This window comes from Hypomesus nipponensis, chromosome 8 (assembly GCF_054491055.1).
Source record: "Hypomesus nipponensis isolate SF chromosome 8, ASM5449105v1, whole genome shotgun sequence".
Lineage (NCBI taxonomy): Eukaryota > Metazoa > Chordata > Actinopteri > Osmeriformes > Osmeridae > Hypomesus > Hypomesus nipponensis.
In genome coordinates, this window is record NC_140368.1 from 15,077,876 (window position 1) to 15,092,457 (window position 14,582).

The window sequence follows — 14,582 nt, forward strand, 5'->3', positions numbered from 1 at the left end:
ACCTAAACACAGTGTGGTTAAATGTATTTTTTTCAACTAACTTCCCATAATTATTTGAACATTCAATCAACCATATACTACATCTTCTGTAGTATGCTAAAGGTGTATGAATAGCATAGTCAGCAACATCAGGAATTAATGTCACCCATCCAAATGGTATACAAGACAAGCAACATTGAACTCAGATACAATGGAACTTTCAAATCATCCAGTAGAGGGTGAGCATACATAGAAACCGTATCCTTACATGTATTATTCCCCAACACTCTCACTGTACCACTCTGCCATACACCATAACCATGCAGATGGGGAATATTCAAGAGATGACTGATTCGTTCCAAAGAACATTCACATTTGTTACATCCAACCTTACACAAAACCACTTCTTAACCTTACACATATCAGCCATTGACAGAGGGACAGATATCCCTGGATAACTTCCAGGGTGCTTGGAACTCTAACCACAAACTCTGCAAGGTCTGTCCCCTCTAATGCTGGTCCAGTCATTTTTTTCGTCCACGGTAAGGTGTTGTTGTACAGATTGTTCTTGATGTGTGCTTTATGATGAATCTCAATGTCACATCAGTATAATTGGGAGCGTGCAATAGTGACTCTCGGTGTGGCTCATGTATGCGATGTCTGTGGACTCACGCGTCCAGTATCAGTAAAAGTCTGTCAGGTGTGTGCGTCAGTATGTCTGGATCTCATCTTGCATCGTAGCTCAGGCAGCGGCCTCGGTTTCCTTGAAACAACCGAGGGCCTCTGCCTCAGTATCTTCTCATCCCCGTTCTGGGTTCTGTCATCAGCTTCATGTAGAGGCCGGAGGAAGACTGAAAGTGTCTTCCCCTCTCCAGGCTCCTCTCTCTGGTTTTCCGTCTGGGTGCTGTCATCTGCTTCATGAATCACATATGGGGAGAGAGGCATGGTAGCAACAGCAGCCCCTCTCTGGCTTTCTCCACATGTGACTCACCTTTCGACGTCTTCAACACCTCCAGGTGGGTGTTCTTTGGGACCTCCTTCTCAGCACCCCTGGATTGGAGTGCTGGATGGCGGGGTCCTGGTTCTGGCTCAAATCAGTCCGCTGGACTGGAACCTGCTCCCGGATCAGCTGCTGCAAACGGGTCTCCACCCCCCTTGGTGTACTCCTGGAAGAGTAACCCGGTGGGGATGAGACAAATGACAAGTTGGAGCAGGCACCATTTGGAGGTGCACCAGCTCCTCCACCGGCCCCTGACTCTCCGTTTGAACCCTCCACCGTGTTGTTCGGTGGCGGGGCTGTTTTGCAGTGTGTCGCATGGCTCCATGTTGGACGACCCTCCACTTTCACAGCTGTGTGAGTCACCAAGATAAACAGCTATGGACAGCTCCATCTCGGTGAGAGGCAGTCCTCCATTTGTGCACTTTCACGTGCACGTAGTCTCCCGGTTGATAGGGATGACATGGCTCCCCAGGCAGGGCAGCTTTCACCTGTGAATGCACAACCCTGGCTGCTCTAGTTAGGGCGTAACAAAAGTTTAACACTGTATCATCCATTTGGTGGATATCCATCTGTGTCAATGATAGTGGGAGAGACAGGCAATCTCATTGGTCTCCCTTCAACTATCTTGTGTGGGGAAAGTACATTTTTCCTCTGGGGAGTGGACCTCATGGCCATAAGAGCTAGTGGAAGTGCGACAGGCCACTTCAGGCCTGTCTCCACATATCTTGGCTAGTTTGTTTTTCAAAGTTCCATGTTGCCTCTCCACTGCCCCCGCAGACTGTGGGTGGTAGGGACAGTGGAAATGATGGTTGATCTGGAGTGCTTATCAAAGTTCCTGAACAATTTGACCTGTGAAATGTGAACCTCTATCACTGGACAGTCTTGTGAGGATACCATATCTACAGATCACATCTCTAATAATAAAATCTTGGATACCGTGGTAGCATCAACTTTCCGACATGGGTAGGCTTCTACCCATTTAGAGAACATGACAAGAATTACAAGTACACACTCAAAATTACAACACTTGTTCATCTGCATAAAATCAATTTGTAAATTAAAAAAAGGACCACTTGGTGGTGGGTGGGCTGTGTCTCTTCTCTTTGGTCCCTTTCCGGGATTTATGCTGCTGGTAAATATGACACTGAGCACAATGTTGCTCAGCCTTTGTGGAAAAACCAGGTGCAAAACCAAATCTGTATTTACTATTGAGACCATACCCCCCTTGCTCGTATGGGCACATCCGTGCGCCATGCGAGCCAACCAAGGGAACAATGCACGTGGAATCTTTCACACAGCCAACAGATAACCAACCATCCCTCTCAGTGTTATCAGCAGCGACTTGAAGGTCCACCACAACATGAAGAGAGGGAATGAGCGTTTCTGGTTGCTGAGACACAAAAAAAACAAATACAGACCTGATACACATCACAGGGCCTTTGCTGCAACATCAGCTCTAGTATTTCCTCTTGAAAAAAATTTTCTGCTATTGTTAGTATGAGCTTCACACTTAACAATAGTTGGCTTTCTCGGTAATAGTATTAAATTATCAAATCATCTTTCCATTCTTAATTGCTCCACCTGAGGAGTTAATGAAACCTCTTTCTGGCCATATGGCATCAAAATTGTGAGTAACTCCAAATCCATACCTCGAGTCAGTGTGAATATTTACGACCTTGCCTTCTCTGACAAACAACATGCTCTTGTCAAAGCAAAACTCTTCCTGCTGTGCAGAAAGTTTACCAGATTTGAATGTCTCACTGTCCGTGCAGACCGCTTATCCGGAGTTTAGAGAGCCATCCCATGCTCAGGACGAAGATCCTTCTACGTTCAACACAAGTTCAGCATTATCCCTAAGTTTGTCACAACATATCAGGTCTGGGTGTTAGCACTTTATCGACAACCATCTCACAGTCATGTGGTTCACCATCATCAGGGGTGGGCAACAATGAAACTGGATTCAATGTGGGGCATCTATGGAATGTAATGTTACTTTGAGTCAAGAATTACAGTTCATACTTTGTAGCTCTAGTGGCTGACAGGTGTTGAGTTTTGGTGCGTAACAGAAAAACACTTACTGCATGAGGAACCATCACTGCCAAGGGCGACCCCAGCACTATATCTGAAGTTGCTTCCACAGATGTTGCCGCAGCACAGACTGCTCGTAAGCACGGGGGGAAACCTGCTGCCACAGTACCTAAAGAAGAAACTCACATAGGCGATAGGCCTCTTAAGATTACCATGCTGCTGGGTCAGTACACCCTGGTGTATTCTGGCAGACCGAGAGCTGGCACTTTGGCCAAGGCCTGTTTAAGAGATACAAATGATTTATCAGCTTCAGTGTTCCACAACAAACGAGTATCAGTCTCCTTCCTTTAATCAAGGAGAGGTCTAGCCAACACAGCATAATCAGGGATCTACTAACGACAATACCCGACTGAACCTAGAGTTGTTTTGGTGTTCTAGGCTTCGGTATCCATTGGATGGCCTCCACTCTCAGGCGTCAATAGATACTCTGTACCTTTGAGTGTATGGCCCAGATACTTGACCTCCTAAGACCATAACTGCAGTTTTGCCTTTGAGGCCTTGTGGCCCTTCTCAACCAGTGCCTGTAGCACAACAATAGTGTCCTGTTGGCAGGAGGCAAGATTCTTAGAACATATCAAAAAGGTCATAAATATACTGCACCAGAGTAGAGCCGGCTGCTAAGGTGACATCCTGGAGCTCCTCTCGTAATGCTTGACTAAACAACGTAGGTGATTCAGTGTATTCCTGCGGTACAACTGAAATGTATAATAGACCTGGCGAAACGTGAATGCGAACAGTTACTGGCTCTCTTCTGCAATGGGAACAAAGAAGAAAAGCAACCAATAGTCATTTACAGAGCTAGAAAGTAACAGGGTTACTTGCTAAGTATCGTAACAGAGTTAGGCACAACAGGATGTATAACACAGGCATTACCATCTTATAAACCCATAATAAACTTCCAAGTATTTGATTAGCCTTAAGGGATCAAATTGACCTAAGTCTACCTATGACTCCTTGTTTCAACAAAGCATCAATAACTGGGACAATACCTTTCCCTACTTCTCTATCACTAGCATACTGAGGTCCGGTTCTCAAGAGTCGTACTACAAACAATGATAACAATATGATTAGCTTGTGTGGACCACAGGAGCTCAGGCCCGGCTTCTAGCAAGGCCACATCTGCGGTCGCTAAAATCTCTGCATTCCACTGCTGGGGGATGTGTATGAAATTGCTAGGCCAAGTGTTCTTTATCCTAAGGAATAAACAAGAAACATCAGTAGTGCATATCATTTCGGTTTAGTTTGCACAACAAATTCCTTTCAAACAGATTTATTCGACACCCCATAGTTGAAAAAAATAGAACTCTAACCTCAAGGATTTCAACCTATTTTTTCTTTACTTTAGAGGATTCTAACCTCAGGGCCTCTTACCCAATTTTTTAGAGGACTCTAACCTCAGGGCCTCTAACCCAATTTTTTAGAGGACTCTAACCTCAGGGACTCTAACTCTATTTTTTAGAGGACTCTAACCTCAGGGACTCTAACCCTATTTTTTAGAGGACCCTAACCTCAGGGACTCCAACCCTATTTTTTAAGCATATTATTTTCTTTCCGTAAGAAATTCATTTGCAATGTCATTAATTTCTCAACTTTCTTTCCTGCATTCTCCTGCATCAATGTACAATTATGTTTGACATAATCCATAACCATATCAACAGTTTTTGTTCTCCCGATGTAGAACCTGTTTTCCTCTACTTCTACCTGGAGTTCAGGAAACAATCCACATATGAACACTTGACAAAGTGGCACGGGGAAGCAGTTGCTGTAATATCAGAAAGTTTTTTTTTTTTTTTTTTTACATTCTAGTAAGTCTTTCCAGATAATCTTTAGGATCCTCATATTTTCTCTGTTTGCGATCATACACTTTGCTCCAGTCAAGCAACACTCTTCCAGTATTACTACCATTAAACACCAACAGAAATGTATGCTTTATGTTTTCTCAACATACTAGGCTGGAGTTCACCCTATAACCCTTGATTCAAATCAATAAAAGTAGGTATGTTAGCATTGATAGCTATTTGCAAATCTCTTAGAAAATGTTGCTGAGTCCTCTCATGTCAGGAAATCCCTTTCCTAGCTCCCTCAGCTCAGTCACTGACCATGGGCGATAAAGGTACAGAAGCTGTCATACATCAGGGCCTGGATGAACCATAGGGTTCATTGATACCTGGGGGTTCAATTGATAGTTACAGGCCTTCCTGAATAACCTCACCAATCATATTTGTTATGATATGAACCTCAACCTTCTCTTGTAAGTACTGTTCTGGCTGTACCTGACCCGCTGCTTCCCCTAATAATGCATTTTCCCTGTCTCTGGCTCTCCTCTGTATAGCCACAGCTATAGCAACAGCATCATCTTCATTGTCGGTAAATAGGCTACAAATCTTAGGCAAACTCTCTTGTTTCACTTGAGAATTAAGCTTCCTTCAGCCTGTTTCACAACTACTGACTTCTCACAATTAGTTTTTGCCCTGTTCGTCTGTTCAAGCAACTTCATGCTAACATGTTCAAGCAATGTCTTGAGTTCCCTCACTCTATGACTTTGTTCAGTCTGATCACCTTTTAATAATGACTTTTCTGTTCATCTCGTCTCTGTCTGAATAGACTAGCATTCTATCAGAATCAGTTTTAGCTTGATCTGACCTTACTTTCTCAAGAAAATGCCACATTGTCTCTTAGATTCAGTTAACCATATCAACATTTGCCAGCTTTAATATTGTTTACACGTCCGACTTGTTTCCTTGTCTTTCAGAATGGCCTTTTAAACTCCAATATCTTTACATCAAACATTTCCTCCAGCGGAAAACAATGTCTCGAGTCATGATTAATCCACGCATGCAATCTCTCAATACTTGAAACTGCTTGAATTCCATGTAAATCACACATATATCGGGCTGGACTAACAACGTCTCTATCGCTCCCATACTGGAAGCTAGATTACCCATACTGAATTACAATGTATCTGAATACAAAGTATCTGTAACAAATCTCATAACTGTAGGCTATGTCACCAACTTTTATGATTTACTGCAACAAGAATCACACAGCACTTTAGAATAGTCGCACAATCTGGTAGCACTGTAAAACGGTCACAATATTAAAGTATAAGAGAACTACAACATCATGTGGTTGTGAACTACAAATATGGCCCTTTTCAAGCCAAGCTATCCTCACCCTCCGGGCGCTCCATCATGGGACGCGCCTACAGAGACCCAACTCTTTGGGAACGTGCATACAATTATCTCCACAACTCCGTTACCTCATAAGTAACAAAAAAACACAATTTGTGCTTAAAAGAGACGAGTTAATTCATAAACTGCCTGTCTGTCTTTCCCTTAGTATTTGATTGTGTCCCTCGCTGATCATTAAATGCCAAGCTTGTCAGTTAAAAGCCTAACTGTCCCTTTACATTGTCAAAGTATCCCTAACTTGTATAAAACCACTTTACCCTTAAAGTTGGATTCTCGCATAAAGCCTTTGACCCTAAAACATTATGACCGCCCACCTACTGTGCTTGGTCTTAAGAATAGCCCAAAACAAAACTTAATACAGTTACAATATAAACAAAAATAAAAGTCCCAATAAGATCTCTGTTCAAAAGAGAAAAGCCCAACACAAAACGTTATACAATCCAGTTCAACTTAATACAATTCAAACAAACATAATATCTCTGTTCAACTAAAATTTTCAGCTGTAAACATGCATAAAAAAATAACACATACCTTTCCTTGTTTGGTTCACCCCTGGTCTGTATCTGTAAAACCATAACTCTCTGTTAACAGATCCTTTACCTCAGATCAAGAGTATATGGTCCGTATTCTCTGTTAACAGATCCTTTACCTCAGATCAAGAATACAGATTCTGTTACATACTTTTTCAATGCTTCCCGCGACCAGGGTTCTTGTACGCTATCAGAGTTTGTCAACTCTGACCTAGACAAAGTAAAAATAGCAAGTCAACAAATGACCCAAATTTACTCAACCAAAACTCAAATTTTATCGTCCTCCTGTTGAGGCCTAGCAGACTCTAGTCTGCTAAGACCAGGCTCCCAACTGAACGTCACAATAAAAGGTTCTTAAATTGTTTACGTTACCAGCATCGCAGAGGGACAGCAGGCGCACCAAGCATAAAGCAGTCCATGAATGGGGTTTTGGAAAAGGATCCCCTTACCATTTTGTTTTGTGCACCACAGGTTCTGCTTTATACTGGTGCCGCCGTGGGTCTCTCCTGGATCTGGTTCTGCAATCCTGCTGCTCGACAACGCCAATTGATGAAGGAAGTGTTTTGTCCGTCTCTTCATAAACGGAGTGACTAAGTTCAGTTGAGTTCTGGATTTTAATAAGTATTTATCAATCTGCAGATTGGGAGAGAAAACCAGACCTCTGACAATAAATGACAACACAACACCAGGCTTAGGTCTCAATCAAGTCTCTCTCCGCGCTGAAGGACAGAGGACCATCTTTTATAGGTCACAAGAATGTAAACATAGATAGTGACAGTCAGGCAGTAATGACGTTTCAACAGTCTCAGAGAAAGAGATTAACAGCTCCCAACACATGACAACTCAAACTACAGAGTTCATAGTTGGAGCTCTCCTTGTAGTCATGACAAGGACCATCTAGACAGTACTTTCTCCTGATCTCAAACATCTATTAACCCTGACACATATACACAATCTACTCTTATTAATAGCAAGCTTACATGAGAACATACTAACTAGTATCCAATGACTAGTTCTCTTGATTAGTGAATAATGTAAGCACACAGGAAATTTAAATTTCTTCCACAGTCCCCCCTTTTGACGTTTAACGTCAACACAACAATCATTCATCTGTTTCAACTGTTTACCTGGGACCTGCTGTAGTGCCTTACACAACACAAGTTTCATAACATTTCAATACCTTAACAATCAAACAATACAGTATCTGTTACTACTCAGTACAGCATACATGATTATAGGATTTGAAGAAGTATTAGGTAGTACCCAATCAGGTGAAAAAGTACAAAGTCAATGAAGTAAATAGCTTTTGTTTAAGTTCTCTAGATAGGGCTGCCAGAAATGACCTTAACCCTCCTTCCACTTTCCTCGTTCAAAGTTGCATATCATTATACACTTTGGTGATATTGTAACCTCTGATTCATCCTAGTAACACAGGCATTTCCTAGGACCTTACAAAAGAACCAGCTTACAGCTATTCACTTCATAAGCAAACAGCATAATGACAGTTTATCAACGATTCTAGAAACATAGGCATATTTCTCTCCTGGACATAACCAAGGGTCGTGCTCTCGTGAGCTCAACACAGCAGGGTATAGACCAAACATTGTTCATTACATGTAAATTCAGAGCATTTCAAACAGTATACAAGCAATAAAGTAACCATTATCTTTAATTATTGTTAACTGATCTGTGGTTAAAGACAGATCTCTTCAGATTGCATACAATATTGTATATGAATTGGAAAATAGAAGGAGGCAAATGGCCATCTTTATTACATTGGCAAAGTAGTCACTTGGTACTTTCTCAGGGCAATACAGTAATCATCAGTTTTGCTTGCTTTTGTCTGTGGCTTGATTTGGGCTACCGTAATTTTACTGGCATGCTTCCGAGAGCCTACTGCACAGCACTGTACACAGCAGAAAGTACACATCTTCCAAGCACAAACCACAATCAGCACAACAACGATTAACTCGCCCAATCCAGTGATTCCCATTTGAAATATAGTCGAAAAAGAAACCCCACCCGAGGAGGTCAGTCCGCACAATTCCAAGCTTCAAGTTCCCCCAAAGCTGAAATTATCTCTTTAATGTGAGCATATTTGTGATATTAGCAGATTCATCTGGGATAAAAGTACATCAGTCATGACCTATCACCGAGCTGACAACAGATAATCCAATGCCATAGGGTTCTGTAGCACTACCTGCCTCATGGCCTTCATCTCAGAAGCAACCGCAGTTAAGGCGTTGGCTGTCTCATTACCAATAGACTCCAACCCTAGTGCTAAGCTCCTAATATCTGTAAAGGCAGTGATAACACCATACACAGGGAAAATAGCAGCTGAAAACATGACAAGTGACTGAGGTACTATTGAATCCACGTGATGTGATCCCAGATTCTTAGCATCTGCTTTAATAATACTTATTTTGTGGCGGTGCCACCAATGTTTGGGCAAGGGGTGCAGGGGCAACCCATCTATAGGTCTGAGGGCTCCTACAATAAACCCAAGGTAACCCGTTCCCGACCAGTCGGCCGGCAGGAAATAATAAGCACTCTTACCACATCCCCACATGGTGCCCTTGTTAGCTACATGAGGAAGCCAACATGGTGATGTCCTTATACAGTACTTACAGGTCCATCTGCAACAGGCAATCATGCAACAGGCTGTTAGCATACCTAAACACAGTGTGGTTAAATGTATTTTTTTCAACTAACTTCCCATAATTATTTGAACATTCAATCAACCATATACTACATCTTCTGTAGTATGCTAAAGGTGTATGAATAGCATAGTCAGCAACATCAGGAATTAATGTCACCCATCCAAATGGTATACAAGACAAGCAACATTGAACTCAGATACAATGGAACTTTCAAATCATCCAGTAGAGGGTGAGCATACATAGAAACCGTATCCTTACATGTATTATTCCCCAACACTCTCACTGTACCACTCTGCCATACACCATAACCATGCAGATGGGGAATATTCAAGAGATGACTGATTCGTTCCAAAGAACATTCACATTTGTTACATCCAACCTTACACAAAACCACTTCTTAACCTTACACATATCAGCCATTGACAGAGGGACAGATATCCCTGGATAACTTCCAGGGTGCTTGGAACTCTAACCACAAACTCTGCAAGGTCTGTCCCCTCTAATGCTGGTCCAGTCATTTTTTTCGTCCACGGTAAGGTGTTGTTGTACAGATTGTTCTTCATGTGTGCTTTATGATGAATCTCAATGTCACATCAGTATAATTGGGAGCGTGCAATAGTGACTCTCGGTGTGGCTCATGTATGCGATGTCTGTGGACTCACGCGTCCAGTATCAGTAAAAGTCTGTCAGGTGTGTGCGTCAGTATGTCTGGATCTCATCTTGCATCGTAGCTCAGGCAGCGGCCTCGGTTTCCTTGAAACAACCGAGGGCCTCTGCCTCAGTATCTTCTCATCCCCGTTCTGGGTTCTGTCATCAGCTTCATGTAGAGGCCGGAGGAAGACTGAAAGTGTCTTCCCCTCTCCAGGCTCCTCTCTCTGGTTTTCCGTCTGGGTGCTGTCATCTGCTTCATGAATCACATATGGGGAGAGAGGCATGGTAGCAACAGCAGCCCCTCTCTGGCTTTCTCCACATGTGACTCACCTTTCGACGTCTTCAACACCTCCAGGTGGGTGTTCTTTGGGACCTCCTTCTCAGCACCCCTGGATTGGAGTGCTGGATGGCGGGGTCCTGGTTCTGGCTCAAATCAGTCCGCTGGACTGGAACCTGCTCCCGGATCAGCTGCTGCAAACGGGTCTCCACCCCCCTTGGTGTACTCCTGGAAGAGTAACCCGGTGGGGATGAGACAAATGACAAGTTGGAGCAGGCACCATTTGGAGGTGCACCAGCTCCTCCACCGGCCCCTGACTCTCCGTTTGAACCCTCCACCGTGTTGTTCGGTGGCGGGGCTGTTTTGCAGTGTGTCGCATGGCTCCATGTTGGACGACCCTCCACTTTCACAGCTGTGTGAGTCACCAAGATAAACAGCTATGGACAGCTCCATCTCGGTGAGAGGCAGTCCTCCATTTGTGCACTTTCACGTGCACGTAGTCTCCCGGTTGATAGGGATGACATGGCTCCCCAGGCAGGGCAGCTTTCACCTGTGAATGCACAACCCTGGCTGCTCTAGTTAGGGCGTAACAAAAGTTTAACACTGTATCATCCATTTGGTGGATATCCATCTGTGTCAATGATAGTGGGAGAGACAGGCAATCTCATTGGTCTCCCTTCAACTATCTTGTGTGGGGAAAGTACATTTTTCCTCTGGGGAGTGGACCTCATGGCCATAAGAGCTAGTGGAAGTGCGACAGGCCATTTCAGGCCTGTCTCCACATATCTTGGCTAGTTTGTTTTTCAAAGTTCCATGTTGCCTCTCCACTGCCCCCGCAGACTGTGGGTGGTAGGGACAGTGGAAATGATGGTTGATCTGGAGTGCTTATCAAAGTTCCTGAACAATTTGACCTGTGAAATGTGAACCTCTATCACTGGACAGTCTTGTGAGGATACCATATCTACAGATCACATCTCTAATAATAAAATCTTGGATACCGTGGTAGCATCAACTTTCCGACATGGGTAGGCTTCTACCCATTTAGAGAACATGACAAGAATTACAAGTACACACTCAAAATTACAACACTTGTTCATCTGCATAAAATCAATTTGTAAATTAAAAAAAGGACCACTTGGTGGTGGGTGGGCTGTGTCTCTTCTCTTTGGTCCCTTTCCGGGATTTATGCTGCTGGTAAATATGACACTGAGCACAATGTTGCTCAGCCTTTGTGGAAAAACCAGGTGCAAAACCAAATCTGTATTTACTATTGAGACCATACCCCCCTTGCTCGTATGGGCACATCCGTGCGCCATGCGAGCCAACCAAGGGAACAATGCACGTGGAATCTTTCACACAGCCAACAGATAACCAACCATCCCTCTCAGTGTTATCAGCAGCGACTTGAAGGTCCACCACAACATGAAGAGAGGGAATGAGCGTTTCTGGTTGCTGAGACACAAAAAAAACAAATACAGACCTGATACACATCACAGGGCCTTTGCTGCAACATCAGCTCTAGTATTTCCTCTTGAAAAAAATTTTCTGCTATTGTTAGTATGAGCTTCACACTTAACAATAGTTGGCTTTCTCGGTAATAGTATTAAATTATCAAATCATCTTTCCATTCTTAATTGCTCCACCTGAGGAGTTAATGAAACCTCTTTCTGGCCATATGGCATCAAAATTGTGAGTAACTCCAAATCCATACCTCGAGTCAGTGTGAATATTTACGACCTTGCCTTCTCTGACAAACAACATGCTCTTGTCAAAGCAAAACTCTTCCTGCTGTGCAGAAAGTTTACCAGATTTGAATGTCTCACTGTCCGTGCAGACCGCTTATCCGGAGTTTAGAGAGCCATCCCATGCTCAGGACGAAGATCCTTCTACGTTCAACACAAGTTCAGCATTATCCCTAAGTTTGTCACAACATATCAGGTCTGGGTGTTAGCACTTTATCGACAACCATCTCACAGTCATGTGGTTCACCATCATCAGGGGTGGGCAACAATGAAACTGGATTCAATGTGGGGCATCTATGGAATGTAATGTTACTTTGAGTCAAGAATTACAGTTCATACTTTGTAGCTCTAGTGGCTGACAGGTGTTGAGTTTTGGTGCGTAACAGAAAAACACTTACTGCATGAGGAACCATCACTGCCAAGGGCGACCCCAGCACTATATCTGAAGTTGCTTCCACAGATGTTGCCGCAGCACAGACTGCTCGTAAGCACGGGGGGAAACCTGCTGCCACAGTACCTAAAGAAGAAACTCACATAGGCGATAGGCCTCTTAAGATTACCATGCTGCTGGGTCAGTACACCCTGGTGTATTCTGGCAGACCGAGAGCTGGCACTTTGGCCAAGGCCTGTTTAAGAGATACAAATGATTTATCAGCTTCAGTGTTCCACAACAAACGAGTATCAGTCTCCTTCCTTTAATCAAGGAGAGGTCTAGCCAACACAGCATAATCAGGGATCTACTAACGACAATACCCGACTGAACCTAGAGTTGTTTTGGTGTTCTAGGCTTCGGTATCCATTGGATGGCCTCCACTCTCAGGCGTCAATAGATACTCTGTACCTTTGAGTGTATGGCCCAGATACTTGACCTCCTAAGACCATAACTGCAGTTTTGCCTTTGAGGCCTTGTGGCCCTTCTCAACCAGTGCCTGTAGCACAACAATAGTGTCCTGTTGGCAGGAGGCAAGATTCTTAGAACATATCAAAAAGGTCATAAATATACTGCACCAGAGTAGAGCCGGCTGCTAAGGTGACATCCTGGAGCTCCTCTCGTAATGCTTGACTAAACAACGTAGGTGATTCAGTGTATTCCTGCGGTACAACTGAAATGTATAATAGACCTGGCGAAACGTGAATGCGAACAGTTACTGGCTCTCTTCTGCAATGGGAACAAAGAAGAAAAGCAACCAATAGTCATTTACAGAGCTAGAAAGTAACAGGGTTACTTGCTAAGTATCGTAACAGAGTTAGGCACAACAGGATGTATAACACAGGCATTACCATCTTATAAACCCATAATAAACTTCCAAGTATTTGATTAGCCTTAAGGGATCAAATTGACCTAAGTCTACCTATGACTCCTTGTTTCAACAAAGCATCAATAACTGGGACAATACCTTTCCCTACTTCTCTATCACTAGCATACTGAGGTCCGGTTCTCAAGAGTCGTACTACAAACAATGATAACAATATGATTAGCTTGTGTGGACCACAGGAGCTCAGGCCCGGCTTCTAGCAAGGCCACATCTGCGGTCGCTAAAATCTCTGCATTCCACTGCTGGGGGATGTGTATGAAATTGCTAGGCCAAGTGTTCTTTATCCTAAGGAATAAACAAGAAACATCAGTAGTGCATATCATTTCGGTTTAGTTTGCACAACAAATTCCTTTCAAACAGATTTATTCGACACCCCATAGTTGAAAAAAATAGAACTCTAACCTCAAGGATTTCAACCTATTTTTTCTTTACTTTAGAGGATTCTAACCTCAGGGCCTCTTACCCAATTTTTTAGAGGACTCTAACCTCAGGGCCTCTAACCCAATTTTTTAGAGGACTCTAACCTCAGGGACTCTAACTCTATTTTTTAGAGGACTCTAACCTCAGGGACTCTAACCCTATTTTTTAGAGGACCCTAACCTCAGGGACTCCAACCCTATTTTTTAAGCATATTATTTTCTTTCCGTAAGAAATTCATTTGCAATGTCATTAATTTCTCAACTTTCTTTCCTGCATTCTCCTGCATCAATGTACAATTATGTTTGACATAATCCATAACCATATCAACAGTTTTTGTTCTCCCGATGTAGAACCTGTTTTCCTCTACTTCTACCTGGAGTTCAGGAAACAATCCACATATGAACACTTGACAAAGTGGCACGGGGAAGCAGTTGCTGTAATATCAGAAAGTTGTTTTTTTTTTTTTTTTTACATTCTAGTAAGTCTTTCCAGATAATCTTTAGGATCCTCATATTTTCTCTGTTTGCGATCATACACTTTGCTCCAGTCAAGCAACACTCTTCCAGTATTACTACCATTAAACACCAACAGAAATGTATGCTTTATGTTTTCTCAACATACTAGGCTGGAGTTCACCCTATAACCCTTGATTCAAATCAATAAAAGTAGGTATGTTAGCATTGATAGCTATTTGCAAATCTCTTAGAAAATGTTGCTGAGTCCTCTCA

At 43.0% G+C, this 14,582-nt stretch overlaps 2 pseudogenes; both read right to left on the minus strand.

Annotated features, from left to right (window-relative positions):
• Positions 1–675: 675 nt before the first annotated feature.
• LOC146275285 (uncharacterized) lies at positions 676–1,564 on the minus strand (annotated as a pseudogene).
• Positions 1,565–9,958: 8,394 nt separating this feature from the next.
• Positions 9,959–11,023, minus strand: LOC146275286 (uncharacterized; annotated as a pseudogene).
• Between the last annotated feature and the right edge of the window lie 3,559 nt (positions 11,024–14,582).